This window comes from Schistocerca cancellata, unplaced genomic scaffold, assembly GCF_023864275.1.
Source record: "Schistocerca cancellata isolate TAMUIC-IGC-003103 unplaced genomic scaffold, iqSchCanc2.1 HiC_scaffold_1092, whole genome shotgun sequence".
Taxonomy (NCBI): domain Eukaryota; kingdom Metazoa; phylum Arthropoda; class Insecta; order Orthoptera; family Acrididae; genus Schistocerca; species Schistocerca cancellata.
Genome location: NW_026047091.1, coordinates 2,730,213 through 2,756,004, shown reverse-complemented (window position 1 = coordinate 2,756,004; position 25,792 = coordinate 2,730,213). Strand labels below are relative to the sequence as shown.

At 42.5% G+C, this 25,792-nt stretch overlaps 1 protein-coding gene across 1 annotated transcript in view; it reads left to right on the top strand.

Moving 5' to 3' along the window:
* Window positions 1-25,792, top strand: part of LOC126154493 (dipeptidase 1-like) — a 1,598,597-nt gene that overhangs the window by 146,066 nt on the left and 1,426,739 nt on the right. The gene's annotated exons all lie outside the window — the stretch shown is intronic.

Genomic DNA, 25,792 nt, shown 5'->3' with positions numbered 1-25,792 from the left:
TTGAGGAGAACATTTATTACCGTACCACCGTATCCAGATGAATTCCCTGACAAATCCAGAGAATGTCATGACAAACTATTTTCTTTTTCTGTTCTTTAGTCTACCAGCTACTAAACCGCCTATACCCACTATGGATCAACTAACTGTTACCCGATTGCACTTGCTATTCGTACAGGCCATGGATCATCTAACCTCTCTTCTTGCCCCACGCTTGTAAACTTCCCAACAGTCAATAACTTCTCAAACATTTCCATCCGCAGGACACACATGATAGACTGATCCCCACTTGTAAGCACTGATGTTGTGGTAAAGGAAAGTGGTTTACTCAAGTTACATGAAGTGGTGTTTTTAAGCTGTCGGACTAAGTGGAACATGCAGTGTATATGATGGATGTTTTTTGGAGTCTTGGTGCTTAAGTTGTTACTGGCTCCACGGTCGAACCCTCACGCACTACCACATGTGATTGGCCCTTCCGGCCTCTGGTTTACGCAGCGGTTCGATGCTAAGGCAGGGTGCAAAACTTACATATTGGCATATGGTAACAGTAGCAAGTCACCTCCATGCTTTATCTCGAAATCGTATCAAACAACATGAAGGAGATTGGGCTTGATGCCATAATTACGAATGAAATGCGTACTTGTACAATCCAGACAAATACTTTAAGAAAAGACTTCCTAACACTTAAATCTATATTCAGTGTTAACAAATTTCTCTTCTTCATAAACGCTTTTCTTGCCGTTGCCAGTCTACATTTTATTTTCTCTCTACTTAGGCCAACATCAATTATTTTGCTGCCCAAATAGCAAAACTCGTCTATTCCTGATCTAAGTCCCGTCGCATCACCTGATTTAATTCGACTACATTCCTTTGCCCTTATTTTGCTTTTGTTGATGTTCGTCTTATATTCTCCTTTCAAGACAACGTTCAGTCCGTTCAACTGCTCTTCCAAGTCCTTTGCTGTCTCTGACAGAATTTCAACGGTACCGAAAAACCTCGAAGTTTTTGTTTTCCCTGATCTTTAATTCCTAGGCCACATATTTCTTTGGTTTCCTTTGATGCTATCCCAGTGTGTAGATTGAATAACATTGGTCAGAGGCTAGAACCCTGTGTCACTCCTTTCTCAATCACTGCTTCCCTTTCGTTGCCTCTACTCTCATAACTACAGTCTGGTTTCTATAAAAGGCGCTAACAGACTTTCGTTCCCTGTATTTTATCGCTGCTACATTCAGAATTTCGGATAGAATATTCCAGTCAATAATGTTAAAAGCTTTATCTAAGTCTACAAATGCTATAAAAGTAGGTTTGCCTTTCCTTAACCTGTCTTTTAGGATACGTCGTAGGATCAGTGTTACCACGCATGTTCCTACATTTCTCCGGAATCCAAACTGACCTTCCCCCATGTCCCTTTCTACCAGTTTTTTCAGTCTTCTGTAAAGAATTCCAGTTAATGTTTCGCAATCATGACTTATTAAACTGATAGACCTGTAATCTTCGCACCTACCATTTATTTGAAATTAGAATTACTACATCATTCTTCTTGAAATCTGAGGGTATTTCGACTGTCTCAGACACCTTTCCCAGAAGATGGAAGAGTTTTGTAAGAAGGCTGTCAGTAGTTCCGACGGAATATCCGCTATTCCCGGGGCATTATTTCGTCTTAGATCTTTCAGGGCTCTGTCAGATTCTTCTCGCAGTATCATATCTCCCATTTAATCTTCATCTACATCCTCTTCGCTTTCTGTAATACTGCCTTCAAGTTTATCTCCCTTGTATAGATACTCTATATATTCCTTCCACCTTTCGGCTTTCGCTTCTTTCCTTAGGACTGATTTTCCGAGTAAGATCTTAATATTCGTATTGCTGCTTCTCTCTTCCCGAAAGGCCTCTTCAATTTTCCTTTAGGCTGTATCTATCTTTCTCCTTGTGAATTATGCTTCTAAATCCTTACATTTGTCCTCTAGCAGCACCTGCTTAGCGATTTTGCACTTCGTGTCAGTCCCATTTTTTAAACGTTAGTATTCACTTTCATTTGCTTCATTTGACGCATTTTTAAATTTTCTCCTTTCGTCAATAAAATTTAATATCTCTTGTGTTGTCCAAGGATTTCTACTATTTTATCCTCTGCTGACTTCACTGTTTCATCTCTTAAAGCTATCCATTCATATTCTACTGTATTCCTTGCTCCTGTTCTAGTCACCCGTTGCCTAATGCTCCATCTTAAACTCTCAGCAACCTCAGATTTTTCAACCCATCTCCTTAATTTCCTACATTTCTTACAATTTCTTCAGTTTTAGTCTACAGTTCATAACCAATAAATTGTGGTCAGAGTTCACATGTGCCCCTGGAAATGTCCTACAAATTAAAATCTGGTTTCTAAATCTCTGTCCTACAACTGTATGTCATTCCTTATATATTAATTTTCACATAATTCTCGATGTCTCGTCAGCAACTGCTGTTTACTGCACAATATCAGCCTAACAGTGTACACTGTATTGCGAAATATATTAAGCGAGTGTCAATATGTTTAAAAACTCAGCAATGTTCTTCAGTACGATGTGGAAGCCATGAATAACACTCTCAGATAATCAGTATTATCGCACAATACTCAGTACTGCGCAGACAATATTGATACTGAGTGTGTGAGGGCCTCTGTAGGGGGTTAGCTACCTCGTCTGTGGCGACTATTGGAAGGGTGGTGTTACCTGGCGCCAAATCAGGTCTGGCCGCTTCCGTCCAGACTGTCCCGTTTGAACTTTTTGCAACCATACATTTAGCATTGCGGAGTTCTGCTCCCATCTTGCAATTAATGATCATAAATTATACAGAACTCTAATCCTTCTGGTCTCTAATAGCTAGTCTGCGCTTTTTCCGTAGCTTTTTCCGTTTAATCACCTTGTCGTTCGCTCACTGTATAGTTTAATTTGTGCTGATTGAAATTAAATACTAGATGTCCCCCTCAACCATACTGAAATAGAGAAATTCATGAAGTTTTCACATATCTCACTTTCGAATTCGTTCTTCAGAGGACTCAGGCTACTGTTATGGGTACCAGCTTTCAGGAAATGTACTGTAAGCTACTTTCGACTACGCTGACGTTCGAGCGTAAAGTCAGATAAGGTACCACCTGCCATGGAAACTAGTGTATTCGCCATTAAACTGGTGTTCCAAAGTAACGTCAGCTAGCAGAGTGCATGGAGGTCGGCCGCTATCTTCTGACGGAACCGCTTACCACCGTGATGAGTCTGAGAGCAACCAGCCTAGTGCAAAAAAAAAAAAAAAAAAAAAAAAAAAAACCGCTACGGTAGATGTCTCCGCACCACACAGATGGCGTCTGTAGACACGGTAATGACGGTTCGTCGACGAAAATGCTGGAATATGCTCGACCGTATAGGAACTGGACATGCGATGAGTGAAATTTCATGCTTACGACGAAGATACAACACACCACAAGCGTTTATGGAGAAACATAAGATGATGATGGTTACTCTCTAGGAAATGTTTTAGAGGTTATAAATTTTAGCGGTCATAAATTGTTTCTTCAATACGGCTCTCTAGAGATGTTTGGTTTGTGGGGCGCTCAACTGCGTGGTTATCAGCGCCCGAATACGGCTCTCTACAGTTGCACCTTAAGATAACGAGATGCTGGCCCATGGAAGTATAGCGCAGTTTTCATGACACCGCAGGTCGTTATGTCGAAGAACCATTCAAGCAGTTACTTCACCGAGCAAGCTCTAAACAGCACAGCACTGTCACTCAGAGAAGGCTGCGAGATCACGTTGAACGATGTGACGTGATTGTATTTTTTCCGCAAAACCGAATCATTTCGTAATTAACTAATGTTAACTTTTGGAAGATACTGTGCAATATTGAAGTCAGTGGCCCTTACGGAAAAATCTCAGCCTTGGTTCTGTATACTTTGTAAACGATCTATAATACACATACGAGGAACATACACATTATTCCTTAGCCGCGCGGGATAGCTGCGTGGTCTCGGGCGCATTACACAGTTTGCGCGGCTCCCCGAGTCGGAGGTTCGAGTCCTCCCTCGGGCATGGGTGTGTGTGCTGTCCTTAGCGTCAGTTAGTGTCAGTTAAATTAAGCAGTGTGAGATAATGATAGTAGCTGTTTTGAACATACTTTTTCCCACATTCCGCACAGCTGGATAAGCTCGCACATTGCTCGAAGAGCAATTAAGGTTTGAAAGAACTTCGTCAGTCACGAAATATCTCGCTTAATAATTCAACATGGGAAAACCTCGTAATAAAACACGTGTGGTAAAATCCCAGACGAAGACGTCGTAGGGTTTATACAGAATCTGAGGCAAATCTCGAGCAGTTGGGTGTTGGTGAGAAGAAACGTTTTCGTGATCTCCTGTACCAGATTGTCACACAAGCACTGAACACCGTGGTGTTGCAGTAACACACCGGACTCGGATTTGGAACGTCAGTGGCTCGAAGCGCCGTACGGCCATACGACGTATCCCTAAATCGCTTAATGCAAGTGTCGACGTCTTCCGATCCGTCCCAATCACTACTTAGTTTCTGTCTCTATTGACCTCGTCATCAACGGATAGTAGCCCTCATCTCCCTTCCTTCCTTTCTTCTCCAGAAGTTAACCCTTAATACTTTAAACTTCATAGGTAGCTCATATGTAGCCAGAAAAAAGATATTCAACATTTAATATAATTATTGACTAAATTTAAAATTTTAAGATGCTATCAAAAGCTACTCATTAACAACAATAATCTTACGTTAAAGGCTTAAAATGATACTTGAAGTATTGCAGTTAGAAACAGTATATACGCTCTGAGGCACATAACTCACTGCGTGCAAATTATCCAGACTGTATTTGTTTCGTATTTAAGAATGAGACCACTCTCCGAGTTGGCAAAAACTTTACTGCACAGTTTAAAATGTTTTCGAAAGTATACCTCGCTGATCCGGTCGCTTATAAAAGTAAAAGAGCTTATCGCTTACTATACTTTCACTGTTCATGCAGTAAAATTTATTTCTTCTTTGCTACTAGTTCTATTCGCAAAACATTTTTCTGACGTATTGACATAAACCACTGAATACATATGGAAAAATATGACCTCAGAAGTTAAGTCCCATAGTGCTCAGAGCCATTTGAGCCAGCTTGCACATGATAGAATAGCATGGAGAGCTGGATCACACCATTCTCTGGACTGAAGACCACAACAACAACAACACGATACAGTTCATGAGATACGGTGTCATAAACATTACGATGAACTCTGTTCGCTATCTGTTTTGCGGACATTATCCAAATTTATCACTTAATATACCTACAGAATTATATCACTGTAAGAAATTTTGTTTAACAGTTAAGCTAGGTTTTCAGAAAATTGTAAATAGCTCCGACTATCAGTTTTACATTATTAACACATTTTCTCATTCGTCATCAGGCGTCTCATTCTATTTTACTCACTGGAATTCGATTCTCTAAAGAATAGTTGGGGGTTGGGTCATTGGTAGCCAGCTAACCAAGCCAAGTAGCGTACTTTGGAGAATTCGTGCCTGATTACATTCGCGAATTCTTTACAGACGAATGGAAAAACTGGTAGACGCCGACCTCGGGGAAGATCAGTTTGGATTCCGTAGAAATGTTGGAACACGTGAGGCAATACTGACCTTACGACTTATCTTGGAAGAAAGATTAAGAAAAGGCAAACCTACGTTTCTAGCATTTGTAGACTTAGAGAAAGCTTTTGACAATGTTGACTGGAATACTCTCTTTCAAATTCTGAAGATGGCAGGGGTAAAATACAGGGAGCGAAAGGCTATTTACAATTTGTACAGAAACCAGATGGCAGTTATAAGAGTCGAGGGGCATGAAAGGGAAGCAGTGATTGGGAAAGGAGTGAGACAGGGTTGTAGCCTCTCCCCGATGTTATTAAATCTGTATATTGAGCAAGCAGTAAAGGAAACAAAAGAAAAATTCGGAGTAGGTATTAAAATTCATGGAGAAGAAGTAAAAACTTTGAGGTTCGCCGATGACATTGTAATTCTGTCAGAGACAGCAAAGGACGTGGAAGAGCAGTTGAACGGAATGGACAGTGTCTTGAAAGGAGGATATAAGATGAACATCAACAAAAGCAAAACGAGGATAATGGAATGTAGTCAAATTAAGTCGGGTGATGCTGAGGGAATTAGATTAGGAAATGAGACACTTAAAGTAGTAAAGGAGTTTTGCTATTTAGGGAGTAAAATAACCGATGATGGTCGAAGTAGAGAGGATATAAAATGTAGACTGGCAATGGCAAGGAAAGCGTTTCTCAAGAAGAGAAATTTGTTAACATCGAATATAGATTTAGGTGTCAGGAAGTCGTTTCTGAAAGTATTTGTATGGAGTGTAGCCATGTATGGAAGTGAGACATGGACGATAACTAGTTTGGACAAGAAGAGAATAGAAGCTTTCGAAATGTGGTGCTACAGAAGAATGCTGAAGATTAGATGGGTAGATCACGTAACTAACGAGGAGGTATTGAATAGGATTGGGGAGAAGAGAAGTTTGTGGCACAACTTGACTAGAAGGAGGGATCGGTTGGTAGGACATGTTCTGCGCTATCGAGGGATCACAAATTTAGCATTGGAGGGCAGCGTGGAGGGTAAAAATCGTAGAGGGAGACCAAGAGATCAATACACTAAGCAGATTCAGAAGGATGTAGGTTGCAGTAGGTACTGGGAGATGAAGAAGCTTGCACAGGATAGAGTAGCATGGAGAGCTGCATCAAACCAGTCTCAGGACTGAAGACCACAACAACAACATACATTCATCTTCTAATTTAATGTTATTATTTTTGTTTAATCACCGCAAACGTGTCAAGAATGACTTCCTGAACAAGGTCACACGCTAAACCGCCATCAGCCTCTTTCTGATAGAAACAGTTAATTCAGTGCTAGCTTTTTCGGTGCCACTAGTGCGATACATCACAAAATTATGCTAATTTACTTCTTAATTTATCATTTGCTGATTTTGTCTTAATGCTTGTAGATTATCGCATGTTCTAGATCGTCCAAGCTGCATCAGGCACGACGCGAATGCGTACACGAATAGGTGCTACAACAACATCTTCATAAAGCGATATGGATATAAAATATACCGGAAAACCAGCAACAGGCCTTGGTTAGTACTTACCAAATGTCGTGCCGCTTCGCCAGTACGTCCAGAAATTCAGCACGTGCTGTGATGCTATGGCAAACGGAAATAGACCGCCCAACATTTCCCCACGCTGTGAACCAGGGATTCCAGCATGGACTGAGATAACAGTCCGATTCTTGTACGGGCGCCCTCTGGAGAACTGCTGTCATCCGTGTTTGAGGCGTTGCGTTACGCCACTGTGCTTCTAAGCTTCGAGCATCACATACAAGTTCAATCATGGACCAAGGTGACCACCCTAGGTACGGCACATAATCTCCTCATGGGGCAGGTCCTAGTCCACTGTACCCCATTCGGCAAGAGAAGATCCCTGACGCCTTAACGTAGCTTCTTCGCGCATCTGTCGGTGAGGAACAAGCTCATGAAGCGATTTTGTTGGCGTTTCTACGGTAACGTCTCAGTGCTGTTTCAGCTATGGCGGTGTTGCGACAGCCATTTGCATCGCAACGTTGTAATTCTGTCAGAGACAGTAAAGGACTTGTAAGAGCAGTTGAAGGGGAATAGATAACGTCTCGAAAATATAAGATGGACTTCAACGAAAGTAAACTAAGAGTAATGGACCATCATCTTTCGGGCTTGCAGCCGGATCACGTTGACATCATGGCACGATATTTCGGCTAACAAACATGCAGCCATCTTCAGGTGAGTACGAGACAGTCTCGTACTCACCTGAAGATGGCTGCATGTTTGTTAGCCGAAATATCGTGCCATGATGTCAACGTGATCCGGCTGCAAGCCCGAAATATGATGGACCAATCAATACGCCGGGAAAACTTCAAGATACACAAGAGTAATCGAGTTTTAGTCTAGTTAAATCAGGCGACGCCGAGGAAATTAGATTACGAAATGAGACACTAAAAGTACTAGATAATATCTGTTACTTGTGAAGCACAATAATGGACGTAGAATGTACACTGGAATTAGGAAAAAGCATTTCTGGAAAAGGGAAATTTTTTAGCACCTAATATAAATTTAAGTATTAGGAAGCCTTTTCTGGAGGAATTTGTCCTGAATTTATGCCTATACGTAAGTGAAATGTGTACCAAAACACAAGACAAAGAAGAGAATAGGATATTTTGATGTGTAGTGCGATAGAAGTGTGCTAAAGTTATGACTGGACCGGATAAGTAATTGGGAGATACAGATTTATAAGCAAGAAAAATGATGGCGGAAGGGAGAGAGCGTGATGGTTAATTATGAAGGGGAGACTGAGGCTTGGCTACAGTGTAACTATACTGGATGCATTAGTTACGCAGATATGACATAGCTTACAAGTGTGTGCAGGCCTGCGTTAAACCAGTCTTCGGAGTGAAGACCACAACAACCCTAAGTTACAGGATTCTCTTGGAGCCGACTACGCAATTTAATTAGACATGTGTCACCAAGAGTCTCTGGGCAAGGCAATTTCTGAATTACTTGAACGCCTTCGAGCACTGGAGGCAACATAATAATTCTGGTTCTTCGAGTTGCAGGTGGTCCATCATACCGTGTTGAAAGTTCCTGCCTCCTGGCGATTTCTCAGCGCTGTCAGACTAATAGTGCGGCTAACATTTAAATTCTGGCCGGTCAAGACAGATTGGTGTCTAATCTGCCGAACATATGGCCACGCAAAGGTGATAAAAGTGAACCGCGCTATATTAAACCACCCCTCACCAAATTAGATGAGTGTCAGTCACTGACTAAGATGGGAGCAAGCGGATCACCATGTGTGATTAAATCGATCAGCCATGGCCTAAGCTCGTCGATGGAATGGCGCCCCTAAGGTTGTAGTGACTACAAGGTGAAAGAGGTAGGGAGATTGGAGTCCCTTCAACTCACATAGAGCTGGAACAGCAGAAGTTATAGACTGGGATTGTTAATGGTTGCATCTTAACCTTCTACCCATAGAAATATTTCCTTGGAGGAATAAGCTTGCAGTATAAAATATTAATTACCCCATTGAAAGAGCTCACCTGTCACCGTGAAGTACTATAGATGGTAGTGGAATTGGTACCACGAGGTCACGTGATCTCCACCGCTGCAGTAAGTCATAACAAAAAGTTGTGTGTGTGTGTGTATGTGTGTGTGTGTGTGTGTGTGTGTGTGTGTGTGCGTGTGTGTGTGTGTGTGTGTGTGTGTGTGTGTGTGTCAGTCAGTCAGTCAGTTGTATGTAATCAGCACAGTAGGTTGAGTCAAAATGGGAACGTGACAGAATTGCAGAAAGACGCTATCTTCTGTGGACGTGCTCCTGACCATACTGTGAATAATTTTTCCGATTTGTTAATGTATGAACGCGGACTATATAACGTGTGTACAAGGAATGGGACGCTACTAGCAGTCATATAACACAGCGTAACAACAGCAGCCGTAGATGTATCGCAAACTATATGAATGAATGAAAATCCATTTCAACTTCACTGCGCCATAAAACTAAAGTATCGCTTTTTCGAAACTATGTTAATTGTCTCCTGTTCCACCCATAAGCCTGAAATTCGGTTCAAATTTGCCTCAAACCTCTCTCTCTAATGGTAAAAAAAAGTGGCTTCCTCTGGCTCGGTGACGTTTCAAACAGAAAAATGTTGATACATGTGAAGAGAAGGTCACAACTTAGAAGTTCGTGCGAGCTTTGACGTGGGTTAATGAAGTCACATCTGCACCAGGTTTCACCGTAATGCAGTCCAGAGCCACATGTCACATGTTGGGAAGGTTGACACGCACCCTCTTACCAACAATTCACCCTTTCCTTTGCCGCCTCTGCGATGGAGATCAGAGCCGCGACACCCTGCGTTTAAATAAAGCACCTTTCTTATGAGAGGCCGAGGGAAACGTTTTAGAAGAACCGCCGCTCAACATCGACACGAAAAGGCCTCAGGGCGTCACATAAAGTGCGTTAATGTAACTACACCTTCCCTTGGGGCATTGATTCGCATGCATTTTGCTGCCGAAAACGACAGTTTGCAGTGCCTTGAGGAATAGGACGACCTTCTTGACAACGTTCGACATTGCTGCCACCCTTTGTGCGTTTCAATGCTATTCTGAGAACATCGTTGGTCTGAAACCCCATTTAACGTCATATGGTCCTGTTGGAGTAGTGGGACCACAATTTTTGCTCTTTATATGGCGTAGAGCTACTAGGAACTTTTCAGGGGGTGGAATCAGTGTCAAGAACGTCATTCTATCGCGAACAGTCGTTTCCGACAGCGAAATGTGTGCGAACCAATGCCCCAATGGAAGGGATGGTTTCATTGACACCCTTTACGTCACCCCCGGCGGCCTTTATGTGTTGATTCTCAGCGGCAGTTTGTTTGAAAAGTTTCCGTCATCCAGCCGTAATGAAATTCCTCTCACCTCCATCGCAGAGGCGGCAAAAGAAGGGGTGAAACGTGGAGAAGAGGGCGCTGCGACACGTCTACGGTGACAGTGGGAAGAATTACTTCTTAGAAACTGTGGTAGATGCAGCTTTTGTTGTTTATGGCAAATGATAGTTTAACTCCGGAAGTTTTTTAGTGATACATTTCCACGTGTCGTCCGTTTGTTGTCCGTAGAAGATCTAGTCGACACTCAGTTTTTTTGCATGTCTTTGCCAACATGTCATTCGTCATTGAATCTATAGCATCTCGTATTCGTGCAATAAGATTTTGTACTTCAGGCAATGGTTAAGTGAATGCTCTAACCCGTAATGTAACTTCAGGAATTTTGGACCGTCTCTACCAGTCCATCTGTTCGGAAAGGTTTCACCCAAGAATTAACAAACAGCTTCCAGCGTGGCGATACACCATCATACTGAACCACTTCCTGTCATTGACATTCCTGTTACTGAAGTGAAACTTAAAACTGAAGAAGTGTGTCTATAAAAGCTTCACGAGTTAAGCTTCCATCTACAAGAAAATCTCATAGTTATTGGAAGTGTATCCATAAAAAAAAACTATTGGTTAATCTACCATCAGCAACAAACCGCTCAGCGGTATCCACCATAGTTCCTTACAAATAACTTTTCATAATTAGAAAAATACTGTATGACGCCGAAATGAATGATCATTTATCGTCATACATTCCTTGGTGTACTTTGTGCGTTACAATAATACACACTCTTCTACATCTTTTCTACTTCACTCTTGTCTAGTATCCCAAATATTTATACACAAAACTGAAATTAGAAAAACTTACCTCATCACATTCACAGTAGTTTTGCATATTTCGTCCGAGATTGTATGGTGCAGGATTTGATTCAATGATATTTTTGTTTATTTACTTTGGGTGTCTGTGTGTGTGCGCGCGCGCGTTTGTGTGTGTGTGTGTGTGTGTATGTGTCTGTGTGTGTGTATCAGAGAGAGAGAAAGAGAGAGGAACGGTGGGGGAGGGGAGAGAGGGGTGAGGGAGAGAGAGAGAGAGAGGGGGGGGGGGGTGAGGGGGAGAGTGACAGAGGGGGAGGGGGGTGGGAGAGAGAGAGAGAGAGAGAGAGAGAGAGAAGGCAAAGTGCTTGTTTCTTTCATATCTCTGATACAGAACTCAATATAACATTTTGAGCTGCAGCGTATATGCGACGATGCAAACAATAACATCAGGTCACTTCTGCGAAGAAGGCAAACTGATAGTTGGGACATTGCCTACAGTGAAGTCACTCTACCTTATTATGAGAGATCTTTATACTTTTGACGTATTTGAAACTCAGGAGGAGCGTGTTTTTCGTCAGCGTTTGTAGACTTCGACGATGGCTCTTTTCTTACAGATCGATGTTGCCCACATGCGTAAGCTATCTGCATCTATTTTTAAACGTAGGGCGATAAAAAATGATGCAAAAAATCTGTGTAGCAGTGTGTCGACATCATATGTACAGGGATTCACCTTAATTTCATTCTAAGACCTTTCTTGACGTAATGATTAATCTTTTGTTACAAAGCAATGATAGTGCACGGCAAATGTTGAAATGAGGAATATTTTCTCAGGTTACAAACACGCTGGACATGTTTCCTTTTCTTGCGGACAATGTTACAATAATGCATGTTTTAGCTCCACAGCCACAAAATTAATTTATGGTAATAAAATTCACACTACTCAGTTTGGCATATTGCGTACACATAGACTACACGAATTTTTAAAATACGCCGTTCCAGCTACGAGGTGGATGTGCTGTGATACTTCAATACTTTTTGTATGAAGTTCCGCACACTGTAGGCGTATAGTAGGACTGATTTGGCATGACGAGCCAGTAAGTAGTCTTGCGTTGCATTGGTACAGTGAGGCTGTAATTAGGGAGAGGTGTGAGTCAGTTGTCATAATACGAAGGGCGTTCAATAAGTAATAAAACACACCTTCTCTTTAAAAATGAAAGTTGGTTTCAATCAGGATTCAAATACACCACATTATTCTCCACTCCTTTGGCTGTTTTTCCAAACAATCGCCATTAAATGTGGCGACCTAACGTCATCTTACTGGCAGGGCTGGTATGCCCGTATGGTTCCACTCTACTGGTCAACGTCAGAGCCAACATGTTGTTGCATCAGTAACCTCCCCATCATCCACATACTACTTCACACGGAGTGCATACTTTATTGGGCCAAACAGATGGAAATAGAGAGGTGCGACATCCGGGGATGAGGAAGAATGTATGAGGCCTTGCGTTGTTATGGAGAAGGAGAAATTCGTTTGCATTTATGTGGGACGAATACGCTGAAGTCGTTTCTCCAATTTCCTGAGGGCAGCACAGTTGATCGTTCCACCACGAGGGAGGACATCAAAGGCGATACTTCCTTCAAAGTCCCAGAAGACTGTCACCGTGACTTCACCGCTTGAGGGCTCTGAACGTTCTCTTCGGAGGAGAGGTGGCGTGGCACCACTTGCTGGCCACGGGGGTACAACAGTGTCACGCAGACACATCACAAAGACACGTACCTTCTTTGGAAGTCATCGTCTTGTTGAAAAATGGCGCCATGACGTTGCCGAATGATGTCCGTGAAGTATCGTTGTGCCACCAGAGTTCCCTCAGTCATTCATAGCCGTGAATTGAAGTCATACCTGATTGCCCCACGCACGTTTTCGCCAGGAGTAACTCCGGTGTGTCTGTCCAAAACGGTGGAGGAATGGGACACGTTCCCAGATTTCCACCATACTCGCAGATGACTGTCATCTGGGGTAGAGGAGAACCGTGATTCGTGAAGACAATGCGACGCCATTCGTCAGCACTCTTTGTTTCCCAGTCAGGGCAGCATCCTAAACACTGCCGTGTGTGGATCAATCAGGTACGACTTCAGTTCACGGCTAGAAATGCCTGAGGGAAATCAGATGCGACAACGATACCTCACGGACATCATTTGGCAACGTCGTGGTGCCAGTTTCCAACAAGACGATGCCAGTAAGGTGTCGTAGGGCCGTCACATTTAACGGCGATTATATTGAAAAACAGGATTTTGCAGCCAAGGAGTGGGGAATAATGTGGTGTATTTGAATCCTGAATGAATGTTGTGGTGTTACCGTTGCCCTATGTATGGGACAGAGTCCATTACTAATTCTCAGTGGCATCTGCGGATGCGAGGAGGTTGTGATGTGCTTGGTGCACAGTATGACGATCCTCCCTGAGTGGTCAGTAACACTTGACCGGAAACCTTAATGAATGTGCCTGTCCCCAATTTCACGTGGAGTCAAGAATCTGGTTACTGTTACTTCCGAATGCCCCAGAAATCCAGATATTGCACGATTTGACTAGTCAGCGAAATGGAGAACCGCAAGTACAGCCCTTTAAAACACACTCCGGTACTGATAACGATGTCTTACATGACAGGATTGGTAACAAAACTAAACACCAGCAGTACTAACGTATCCTGCTGAGCACTCTACTTGTCGCACAGAACTGCAACTCTAATCATTTACATACAATCATTTACATACCCCCGAACATGTGTATATGTGCGAAGTCACACTGACATCCAACCATGTCTTCTGGGGGTTTCATTTTTTTGTTAGACAGTGTCCCTACAGTTTGTTGTCCTCACGCATAGAAGACTGTATCACACGCACAGTCTCTGCTCGTTACTATATGTTCATTACCTCAATGTCTCCTTGTTGTTGTTGTTGTTGTTGTGGTCTTCAGTCCTAAGACTGGTTTGATGCAGCTCTCGACGCTACTCTATCCTGTGTAAGCTTCTTCATCTCCCAGTACTTACTGCAATCTACATCCTTCTGAATCTGCTTAGTGCATTCATCTCTTGGTCTCCCTCTATGATTTTTACCCTCCACACTGCCCTCCAATGCTAAATTTGTGATCCCTTCATGCCTCAGAACAAGTCCTACCAACCGGTCCCTTCTTCTTGTCAAGTTTTGCCACAAACTCCTCTTCTCCCCAATTCTGTTCAATACCTAATCATTAGTTATGTGATCTACCCATTTAATCTTCAGCATTCTTCTGTAGCACCACATTTCGAAAGCTTCTATTCTCTTCTTGTCCAAACTAGTTATCGTCCATGTTTCACTTCCATACATGGCTACACTCCATACAAATACTTTCAGAAACGACTTCCTGACACTTAAATCTATACAAGATGTTAGCAAATTTCTCTTCTTCAGAAACGCTTTTCTTGCCATTGCCCGTCTACATTTTATATCCTCTCTACTTCGACCATCATCAGTTATTTTGCTCCCCAAATAGCAAAACTCCTTTACTACTTTAAGTGTCTCATTTCCTAATCTAATTCCCTCAGCATCACCCGACTTAATTCGACTACATTCCATTATCCTCGTTTTGCTTTTGTTGATGTTCAACTTATACCCTCCTTTCAAGACTAATAATTATACCTATTAGGAGCAGTAGGCTTTTAGAGTGGTCAGTACCACATATGGAGACCATGAGATGAATACACTAAGCAGGTTCAGAAGGATGTAGGTTGCAGCAGTTACTTGGAGACGAAGAAGCTTGCACAGGGTAGAGTAGCACGGAGAGCTGCAATAAACCCAGTCTCTGGGCTGATGACAAAAAAAACAGTTTTCCCATGGGCATCGGGTCAGGTGCAGAAGTGTGGGTGCGTAGATGCTAAACGAGTAGTCTGTATCGGCAGTCGTAGTCCACTTAGTGGTGCAGTTACAACTGTGCAAAAAGCGTAAAGTAGTAAAGTTTCTCAAATGTTTGTGGGAAGACTGTTCGGCGCAGAGAAAAAAGAACCAATACACTGTTGTGTGTGCTTATTAAGGTAGCAAACATAAGGATAATTGCACTTACACAGGTCACACCATATATTTCCAGATTGAAGAAGAAATGACGCACTTGGCTGACGACGTACGATTCCTCATCCCAATTCAATATAAAAGTGTGTGTGGTAAAACTTAGTCCCACCAATAGCATTAATAGAAATGCGATTTATAAAACGAGACTATGCAATGCCTTAACTGCGTACAGCATGGCGGAGAACAGGTAGCATGAATTCCACGTTGTGCTACTGAAGCTTTCCCACTACCTCGGTAAGATGAGGCAATGCCGTGGGAGAACGGATTTGCAGACTTGCTGGTGTTCCAGTCACGTTCTTTCCAATTATTTTCTTTTTTCAGTTAAAGCATCTACATCTACATGATTACTCTACAATTCACATTTTAAGTGCTTGGCAGAGGGTTCATCGAACCACAATCATACTACCTCTCTACCATTCCACTCCCGAAGAGTGCGCGGGAAAAACCAACACCTAAACCTTTCTGTTCGAGCTCTGATTTATCTTATTTTATTTTGATGGTCATTCCTACCTATGTAGGTTGGGCTCAACAAAATATTTTCGCATTCGGAAGAGAAAGTTGCTGACTGAAATTTCGTAAATGGATCTCGCCGCGACGAAAAACGTCTTTGCTTTAATGACTTCCATCCCAACTCGCGTATCATACCTGCCACACTCTCTCCCCTATCACGTGATGATACAAAACGAGCTGCCTTTTTTTGCACCCTTTCTATGTCCTCCGTCAATCCCACCTGGTAAGGATCCCACACCGCGCAGCAATATTCTAACAGAGTACGAACGAGTATAGTGTAAGCTGTCTCTTTAGTGGACTTGTTCCATCTTCTAAGTGTCCTGCCAATCAAACCCAACCTTCGGCTCGCCTTCCCCACAATATTATCTATGTGGTCTTTCCAACTGAAGTTGTTCGTAATTTTAACACCCTGGTACTTAGTTGAATTGACAGCCTTGAGAATTGTACTATTTATCGAGTAATCGAATTCCAACGGATTTCTTTTGGAACTCGTGTGGATCACCACACACTTTTCGTTATTTAGCGTCAAATGCCACCTGCCACACCATAAAGCAATGTTTTCTAAATCGCTTTGCAATTGATACTGGTCTTCGGGTGACCTTACTAGACGGTAAATTACAGCATCATCTGCGAACAACCTAAGAGAACTGCTCAGACTGTCACCCAGGTCATTTATATAGATCAGGAACAGCAGAGGTCCCAGGACGCTTCCCTGGGGAACACCTGACATCACTTCAGTTTTACTCGATGATTTTCCGTCTATTACTACGAACTGCGACCTTCCTGACAGGAAATCACGAATCCAGTCGCACAACTGAGACGATACCCCATAGGCCCGCAGCTTGACTACAAGTCGCTTGTGAGGAACGGTGTCAAAAGCTTTCCGGAAATCTAGAAATACGGAATCAACTTGAGATCCCCTGTCGATAGCGGCCATTACTTCGTGCGAATAAAGAGCTAGCTGCGTTGCACAAGAACGATGTTTTCTGAAACCATGCTGATTACGTATCAATAAATCGTTCCCTTCGAGGTGATTCATAATGTTTGAATATAGTATATGCTCTAAAACACTACTGCAAACCGACGTCAGTGATATAGGTCTGTACTTCGATGGATTACTCCTACTACCCTTCTTAAACACTGGTGTGACCTGCGCAATTTTCCAATCTGTAGGTACAGATCTATCGGTGAGCGAACGGTTGTATATGATTGCTAAGTAGGAGCTATTGTATCAGCGTAATCTGAAAGGAACCTAATCGGTATACAATCTGGACCTGAAGACTTGCCCGTATCAAGCGATTTGAGTTGCTTCGCAACCCCTAAGGTATCTACTTCTAAGAAACTCATGCTAGCAGCTGTTCGTGTTTCAAATTCTGGAATATTCCATTCGTCTTCCCTGATGAAGGAATTTCATCGTCGGTAACAGTACCATCGGCACTGCGCAGCGAAGGTATTGACTGCGTCTTGCCGCTTGTGTACTTCACATACGACCAGAATTTCTTCGGATTTTCTACCAAATTTGGAGACAATGTTTCGTTGTGGAACCTATTAAAGGAATCTCGCATTGAAGTCCGTGCCAAATTTCGCGCGTCTGTAAATTTTAGCCAATCTTGGGAATTTCGCGTTCTTCTGAACTTCGCATGCTTTTTCCGTGCCTCTGCAACAGCGTTCGGACCTGTTTCGTGTACCATGGGGGATCAGTTCCATCTCTTACCAATTTATAAGGTATGTATCTCTCAATTGCATACAAATACTTTCAGAAACGACTTCCTGACACTTAAATATATACTCGATGTTAACAAATTTCTCTTCTTCAGAAACGCTTTTCTTGCCATTGCCAGTCTACATTTTATATCCTCTCTTCTTCGACCATCATCAGTTATTTTGCTCCCCAAATAGCAAAACTCCTTTACTACTTTAAGTGTCTCATTTCCTAATCTAATTCCCTCAGCATCACCCGACTTAATTCGACTACATTCCATTATCCTCGTTCTGCTTTTGTTGATGTTCATCTTATATCCTCCTTTCAAGACACTGTCCATTCTATTCAACTGCTCTTCCAAGTCCTTCGCTGTCTTTGACAGAATTACAATGTCATCGGCAAACCTCAAAGTTTTTATTTCTTCTCCATGGATTTTAATACCTACTCCAAATTTTTATTTTGTTTCCTTCACTGCTTGCTCAATATACAGATTGAATAACATCGGGGATAGGCTACAACCCTGTCTCACTCCCTTCCCAACCGCTGCTTCCCTTTCATGTCCCTCGACTCTTATAAATGCCATCTGGTTCCTGTAAAAATTGTAAATAGCCTTTCGCTCCCTGTATTTTACCCCTGCCACCTTCAGAATTTGAAAGAGAGTATTCCAGTCAACATTGTCAAAAGCTTTCTCTAAGTCTACAAATGCTAGAAACGTAGGTTTGCCTTTCCTTAATCTATCTTCTAAGATAAGTCATAGGGTCAGTATTGCCTTACGTGTTCCAATATTTCTACGGAATCCAAACTGATCTTCCCCAAGGTTGGCTTCTACTAGTCTTTCCATTCGTCTGTAAATAATTCGCGTTAGTATTTTGCAACTGTGGCTGATTAAACTCATTGTTCGGAAATTTTCACATCTATCAACACCTGCTTTCTTTGGGATTGGAATTATTATATTCTTCTTGAAGTCTGAGGGTATTTAGCCTGTCTCGTACATCTTGCTCACCAGATGGTAGAGTTTTGTCAGGACCGGCTCTCCCAAGGCCGTCAGTAGTTCTAATGGAATGTTGTCTACTCCCGGGGCCTTGTTTCGACTCAGGTCTTTCACTGTTCTGTCAAACTCTTCACGCAGTATCGTATCTCCCATTTCATCTTTATCTACATCTTCTTCTATTTCCATAATATTGTCCTCAAGTACGTCGCCCTTGTATAGACCCTCTATATACTCCCTCCACCTTTCTGCTTTCCCTTCTTTGCTTAGAACTGGGTTTCCATCTGAGCTCTTGATATTCATACAAGTGGTTCTCTTTCCTCCAAAGCTCTCTTTAATTTTGCTGTAGGCAGTATCTATCTTACCCCTAGTGGGATAGGCCTCTACATCCTTACATTTGTCCTCTAGCCATCCCTGCTCAGCCATTTTGTACTTCCTGTCGATCTCATTTTTGAGTCGTCTGTATTCCTTTTTGCCTGATTGATTTAGGGCATTTTTATATTTTCTCCTTTCATCAACTAAAATCAATATTTCCTCTGTTACCCTAGGATTTCTACTAGCCCTCGTCTGTTTACCTACTTGATCCTCTTCTGCCTTCACTACTTCATTCCTCAGAGCTACCCATTCTTCTTCTACTGTATTTCTTTCCCCCATTTGTGACAATTGTTCCCTTATGCTCTCCCTGAAACTCTCTACAACCTCTCGTTTAATCAGTTTGCCCAGATCCCATCTCCTTAAATTCCCAACTTTTTGCAGTTTCTTCAGTTTTAATGTACAGCTCATAACCAATAGATAGTGGTCAGGGTCCAGATCTACCCCTGTAAATGTCTTACAATTTAAAACCTGGTTCCAAAATCTCTGTCTTACCATTATATAATAATCTGATACCTTCTAGTATTTCCAGGATTCTTCCATGTGTACAACCTTCTTTTATGATTCTTAAACCAAGTATTAGCTATGATTAAGTTATGCTCTGTGCAAGATTCTACTAGACGGCTTCCTCTTTCATTTCTTTCCCCCAATCCATATTCACCTACTATGTTTCCTTCTCTCCCTTTTCCTACTCTCGAATTCCAGTCACCCATGAATATTAAGGTTTCGTCTCCCTTCACTACCTGAAGAATTTCTTTTATCTCATCATAGATTTCATCAATCTCTTCATCTTCTGCAGAGATAGTTGGCATATAAACTTGTACTATTGTAGTAGATGTTGGCTTCGTGTCTATCTTGCCCACAATAATACGTTCACTATGCTGTTTGTAATAGCTTACCCGCACTCCTATGTTTTTTATTCATTATTAAACCTACTCTTAGAGCAGTTCAAAAACCAATGTCCGAACAAGCCATGAAGAACCAACGGTAGCGACCGGCCTGCGTGTCATACTCAGCCCTTAGGCGTCACCGGGTGAGCACGTGAGGAGAGCACGTGACCATCACACCGCTCTCCCGGCCGTTGTCAGTTTTCGTGACTGGCGTCGCCACTTCTCAGTCTAGCAGCTCCTCAGTTTGCCTCACAAGGGCTGAGTGCGCCCCGCTTGCCAACAGCGCTCGGCAGACCGGATCGGTGACCCTTGCAGGTGGACCAAAATCGAATACAGGACATCATGAATGTCTTGAGATATGGAAGCCCTAATTCATTACCAAATGCAAAAGAAATCTGACATGTGATGGTATAGGGGCAGCTTGTCTGCAAATATTTGGCTTCCCAAACAAAAAAAAAGTATAAGTTTCGTGCTATTTATTATTCTGCTAAAATCCCTGTAAAATATTTTTCAGTAAAACAAAATAGAAAAAAAAGGCATTCACGGTGACAATGTGTGTCGATTCCACAAGGTACCAGGCGTATTATGGACCCTGATGCACAGTTTCTCAGCCACGGCGCACAAAAGACACAGTGGTTGTGCTTCTTTTATTTGAGGCACCGACACGAGTCTGGTGACGACCCAGATGTGTTCCAGAGAACTGAAGTCGTGCGCCCTGGGAGGACGCAGAAGCATCTTCCATGCCAGTGGAGTGCTCCTAAAACACTTCTGTCACTACGTAGAAGTGTTGATATGGTGCAACTTTTTGTTAAATATATAGAATATCTTAGGCGTTGCTTTGGGTGAATAAACGTCTCCACATGAGGGAACGGTGGATTGCTGTGTCCTTCACATTTAAGAGAATTTTTTTGTCACCAGTTTTCCAACTCCGATGTGGCACCCTGCGACTTCATCTCCTGTGTTAACCTTTTCATCTCAGCAGAGCACTTACACTCAACGTGCTGAATTATTTGTTTTGCATATTTCAGTCTCTGTTCTGCTCTACACCTGTGCCGTCTGCAGCTTCCTCTGGTACCATAGAAGTTATTTCTGGTGTCTCGTCATCCAGTCCCTTCTTGTTAGTGTTTTCGACAATTTCGTTTCCTCGCTGATTTTGCAGGGAGCCTGCTCAGTTCTTGTTAGACAACTTCATTTCAATTCTTTTTCGTACTATTCATTTTAAACGGTTTTGTTTTTTCTCTTCTTACCTGGTTTGTCTTGCGTACGGTTCCCTTCTATTCAACGCCATGTTCCAAATATGCGCAAATTCTTTTCTCAGTTTAAGGTCTCCGTCTGACGCTTGTGCCAGTGTTCATCTATGCTTTACCTGCTTGAAGCTGTAATGCAAACGTCGCGACCTCAGTATCGGGAGTATGTCGCACCAGCTGTCCAAATTTGTGGTTGGACGATTTCAGTACTGTCTACTTCTTTTGTAACGATTTTCGGAGTGGTGATACTGGAATCGAGAGGTGTGCGTAATAGTTGGTTCATAATGTTTCCTTTCAACAACCTTAAAGGTAAGTTTTCTACCAGGTCGAGAGACCTCAGGATTGACGTTGCAGTATCTTTGAGTCATCAGGCTTCTGATTGGTGCGATGCGGCCCGCCACGAATTCTTCTCCTGAGCCAACTTCTTCATCTTAGAGTAGCACTAGCGACCTAAGTCCTCATTTATTTTCCGGATGTATTCCAGTCTCTGTCTTCCTCTTCAGTTTCTGCCCTTCAATGCTCCCTCTTCCTCATATCTTCACTGATGTCCTATCATCCTGTCCTTTTCCTTGCGAGTGTTTCCCACACATTCCTCTCCTCTCTGATTCTGCGCAGAACCTCCTCATTCCTTGCCTTATCAGTCCACCTAATTTTCAACATTCGTCTGCAGCACCACATCTCAAATGCTTCGATTCTCTTCCGTTCCGGTTTTCCCCCAGTCCATGGTTCATTACCATACGATGCTGTACTCCAAACTTACATTCTCAGTGCCTTGTAAGTTATTCATAATTAAAAAACCAACAGGCCAGAATCATTAAAATGGTATCAAAGAACTCTCTTAAAAGTAGGCAAAGCGTGACATTCTAATAGTAAACAAAACTAGTCTACACCAATAAATCTCATTAAAAATACTGGATCTGGAGAATATTATTTGAACACAGCTGAACAAGAAAAGAACTTAGGAAAAAAATGTGTCGCACTAAATGATGATATTTGAAAACACCAAAAGTTGCTTAAGAGAACGGATAAGGATTTCTTCAACTAAACAATAAATATCGGCCACTTAAACCGGCCTCACCTGTCGGATTCCAAAATGTTCTACTAACTTCACTTGCTCATAAATCAGGAAACATGTAAAGCGACAGATTCACCTCCTGATTCAACACAATACCCAAAAGCCACAATGTTACAGTGAAACTACTTCCGGGCCATTCAGTAACAACTTTCTCTCGGTACACGACGCAGTAGCTCCTCAATAACAAGTGCCCAGTGCGCTCCATACACGGCCCCCATAGCCAGTGGAGGCCACGCCGCGTCCTCGTCCGAGCAGTATGGCGAAGTTGATTGGTACACAGCAAAAATTCTCCTGTCGACAGGAGTGTAGCGCTGCTTGTCCAGTCCTGGAGGCACCCTCCCAGCAATTGCGGCCGCCGTGTGCATTACCCCAGCTCTGCGCTGGACTCGCTGAGCGGGTATTCAAATCAGTGGGTACTGGTGACGACAATGAACTGTCACGTGTTTTCATTTTGTTTTGTTGGTCGTGCGCTATTTTCCATCCAAGGTGGCGGTATTCCTTCACTTCATCTCTTTTATGTTCCACAGTTTTGAAGTTAACTTTATCGCTAATCTCGTTTCTGTTAGTCCTTAATAATTTCGTCTTTCTTTAGCCTTTCGTCAATCCATATTCTTTGCTCATTGGTCACTTCATTACATTCGACATGTCCTGTAATTCTTTTCTACGTTCACAGACGATTCCAATATAATCTGCGAAATCGTGTCACTGACACCGTTTCTCCTGAAATGTAATCCCATTCCAGAACGTTTCTTTTATTTACTTCATTGCATCATCGATGAACAGGTTGAACAGAAGATGAGAAAGACAGCATCCCTGTTTCCACCCATTTTAATCCGGGGACGTATTTTTATTCCTTCTCTGTAGCTGTCAACGGAGCGAGGTGGCGCAGTGGTTAGCACTCTGGACTCGTATTCGGGAGGACGACGGTTCAAACCCGCGTCCGGCCATCCTGTTTAGGTTTTCCCTGATTTCCCTAAATCGCCTCCGCAAATGCGGGGATGGTTCCTTTGACAGGGCACGGCCGACTTCCTTCCCCATCCTTCCCTACCTCTAAGGGGCCGATGACCTCGCTGTCTGGTCCCCTCCTCCAAATCAACCAACCAACCAACCAACCAACCATAACTGAGTGGTGAGCATGGCTGACTGCCATGCGGAGGACGCGGGTTCAGAGATTTTTCCTTCGTGGGAGGCCTGGAACGCGGTTCACTCAGCCTCGTGATGCCAACGGGGACTCTACTTGAATGAGAAACAGTGGCTCATTAATGACCAGCAGCGGCTGCAAGGCCTGCGAAACAGCCAACTGTCGGGAGAGTTGTTGCTGACGCCCCCCATACCTAAATAACGGCTTGGCTTAGGATGACACGATGGTCGGTCGGTAGTGGAGCTGCTACTTCTCTCCTGGTCTTCCATCCATATTGCCTCCTCTTGGTTGCCCGTTTTTAGGTATAGCATATACTCATGTGTCAAATGATTTCGAACAAACGTTATAGAGCGTTCTTTCTACTGCGCAAAATTCTACGGAAGTTCTTGACTTTCCTTAAGTTTTCGTTTTGCTAAAAACGACAACGTTAGAGCTGCCTTGTTCTGTCTTTATCTCTCCTAAGCTGCTAACCAATACTCAAATTTCTTTTACATTCTTGTCGAAACTTGCCTGGGTTGTGAAGGTGACTGTGCAATATTTTACACCTTTGTCTAGCCTCGGTGATTTGTCATTGTGTGGACGGCACATTTCTGAAATTCTGAACGTCTCCAGTGTCATAGATCCTACAATCTTACTTAGTTGGCTTTTCCCTAATCAATTTAGCAATTTCAAAGGACTTATATCTACCTGATATACCTTTTTCGATCTCAAGTCTTTCATAGATCGTTGTCACTCTTTTATAACTAATCTCTCATGTCTTCCAAATTGACACCCATTTTTTTTTGGCGTGTTAGCAGGAAGTTCCTCGCCCTTGCAGGGATTCTCAGTGTAGTCTTGACATACTTAATTTTTCCCAAAGCTATTACGACTTTTCTATTCGCTGAATTCGAATTTCTGACATACATTTCCTTTCAGTTTCATCATATTTACCGTGCAGTCACTTCTTTGTATGACACACCCTATTTCTTCCAGTGTAAGTATTCTGAATAACTTTGTCACCTGCCAGAATAGTACAGAGGATCGGTCAACGTTCATACACGTCGATAGGAGGATGTCAACAGGCAGGATGAGGTCCTATGTACTTGTACCCTGGCATCAGTGTGTATCATCGTCGACCATTCCTCATCGGTGGAGGCGGGACTTTTTCAAAATTATAGGCCCAGACAGCAGCGTTCATCCGCCCTTACTAATATCTGTATTCCAAAACGTTTGGCTGCCAGATGCACACCTTTGGAATTGCGGCTCCTGTACGCTATACCGAATAGCTGGTTCTGGTTCTGTAGGTACGTTGTTGTCCACTGTACTTACACCTACCTCTAAACCTGCAGAGTGATTCCCTGATGATGTTACAAACTTGCAGGGACGGTGAAGACTGGTAAATGCATCAGTTCGAGGTGAGGGACACAGGTGCAAGATACCACAAGACTATGAGCACTTGTTCTTGTTTGCCGCTGTAAGATATGTATCGTCTACTGAACACGTGCTCGTAGCCCATAAGATATGTCTTCTGGAACCCAAGTTCACTGTACAATTTTTTTCATGGATTTTTCCATACTACCTCCTCCAAAAGTATGGGAAGCAAAGAGTTTTGCGATGTCCCTCGCCTCTCCCTCCAGCCTTTTGGTTCTTCCTCTCTCTTGTTCCACCACTTTAGCTAAGCTTTAATTTTAAGTTGTGTCTTTAAAATGCGACCAAAACTTTCGTAAGTGTAGCTATATCTGTCTGCATAAAGATGACAATGTATGCCCTAAGACAATTGGAAAATTTTGTGGGAGAGATGGTCGCTGCAATTGCCACACACTGCAATTAAAGTATATGTAACGAGAAAAGTCACTAAAAATGAAATAAATGGTAACCGGTAGTATGTAGCAGTAACTGCTCTTTAACAGCACTCAGCAAACTCATGAGTTAAGCACTAACCCCATTAATTATGTAACATTCCCTAAAAACCATCCAAATACATATATCCTCAGTTATAAAGTCAAAAAATACGTGTGTCACAAAAGCACATTTACCCTTCATACGGCAAAGGTCGCCTGGAAAATACATGAACTTAAGCTACGCTTTAATTGGTCGTTACACGAGTGACATGAACAACTAATAATTTACAGGATCAGCTATGTCACTTTTATGAAAGGCAGCAAGTCTTAAATTTTGGAAAGCAAGTGTCAACTCTAGCAACAACACTTCGACTAACGTTACTTGCAACTTGAACTAAGCAGATCAGGAACATACCTCGTGTGACACTTTGCAAAACAAATATTTATTTGTATTTGCATAGAACCACTAACAGTTTCTCCTCAGTCTCACTCATTAGCAAATTCAGTTCATAGCAAAACAATGTGCACATACTTGTCATCTATTTATGTCTGCTGTCTAGAGTGATACAATTCAGCATTTTTAAATATGCTGCTTGGAGCAGCACTACCAAAACTTCAATGATATAGAATAACATTGGCTCCATTAGGTATCCTTAAAAAGTTGTAAGAATTCTG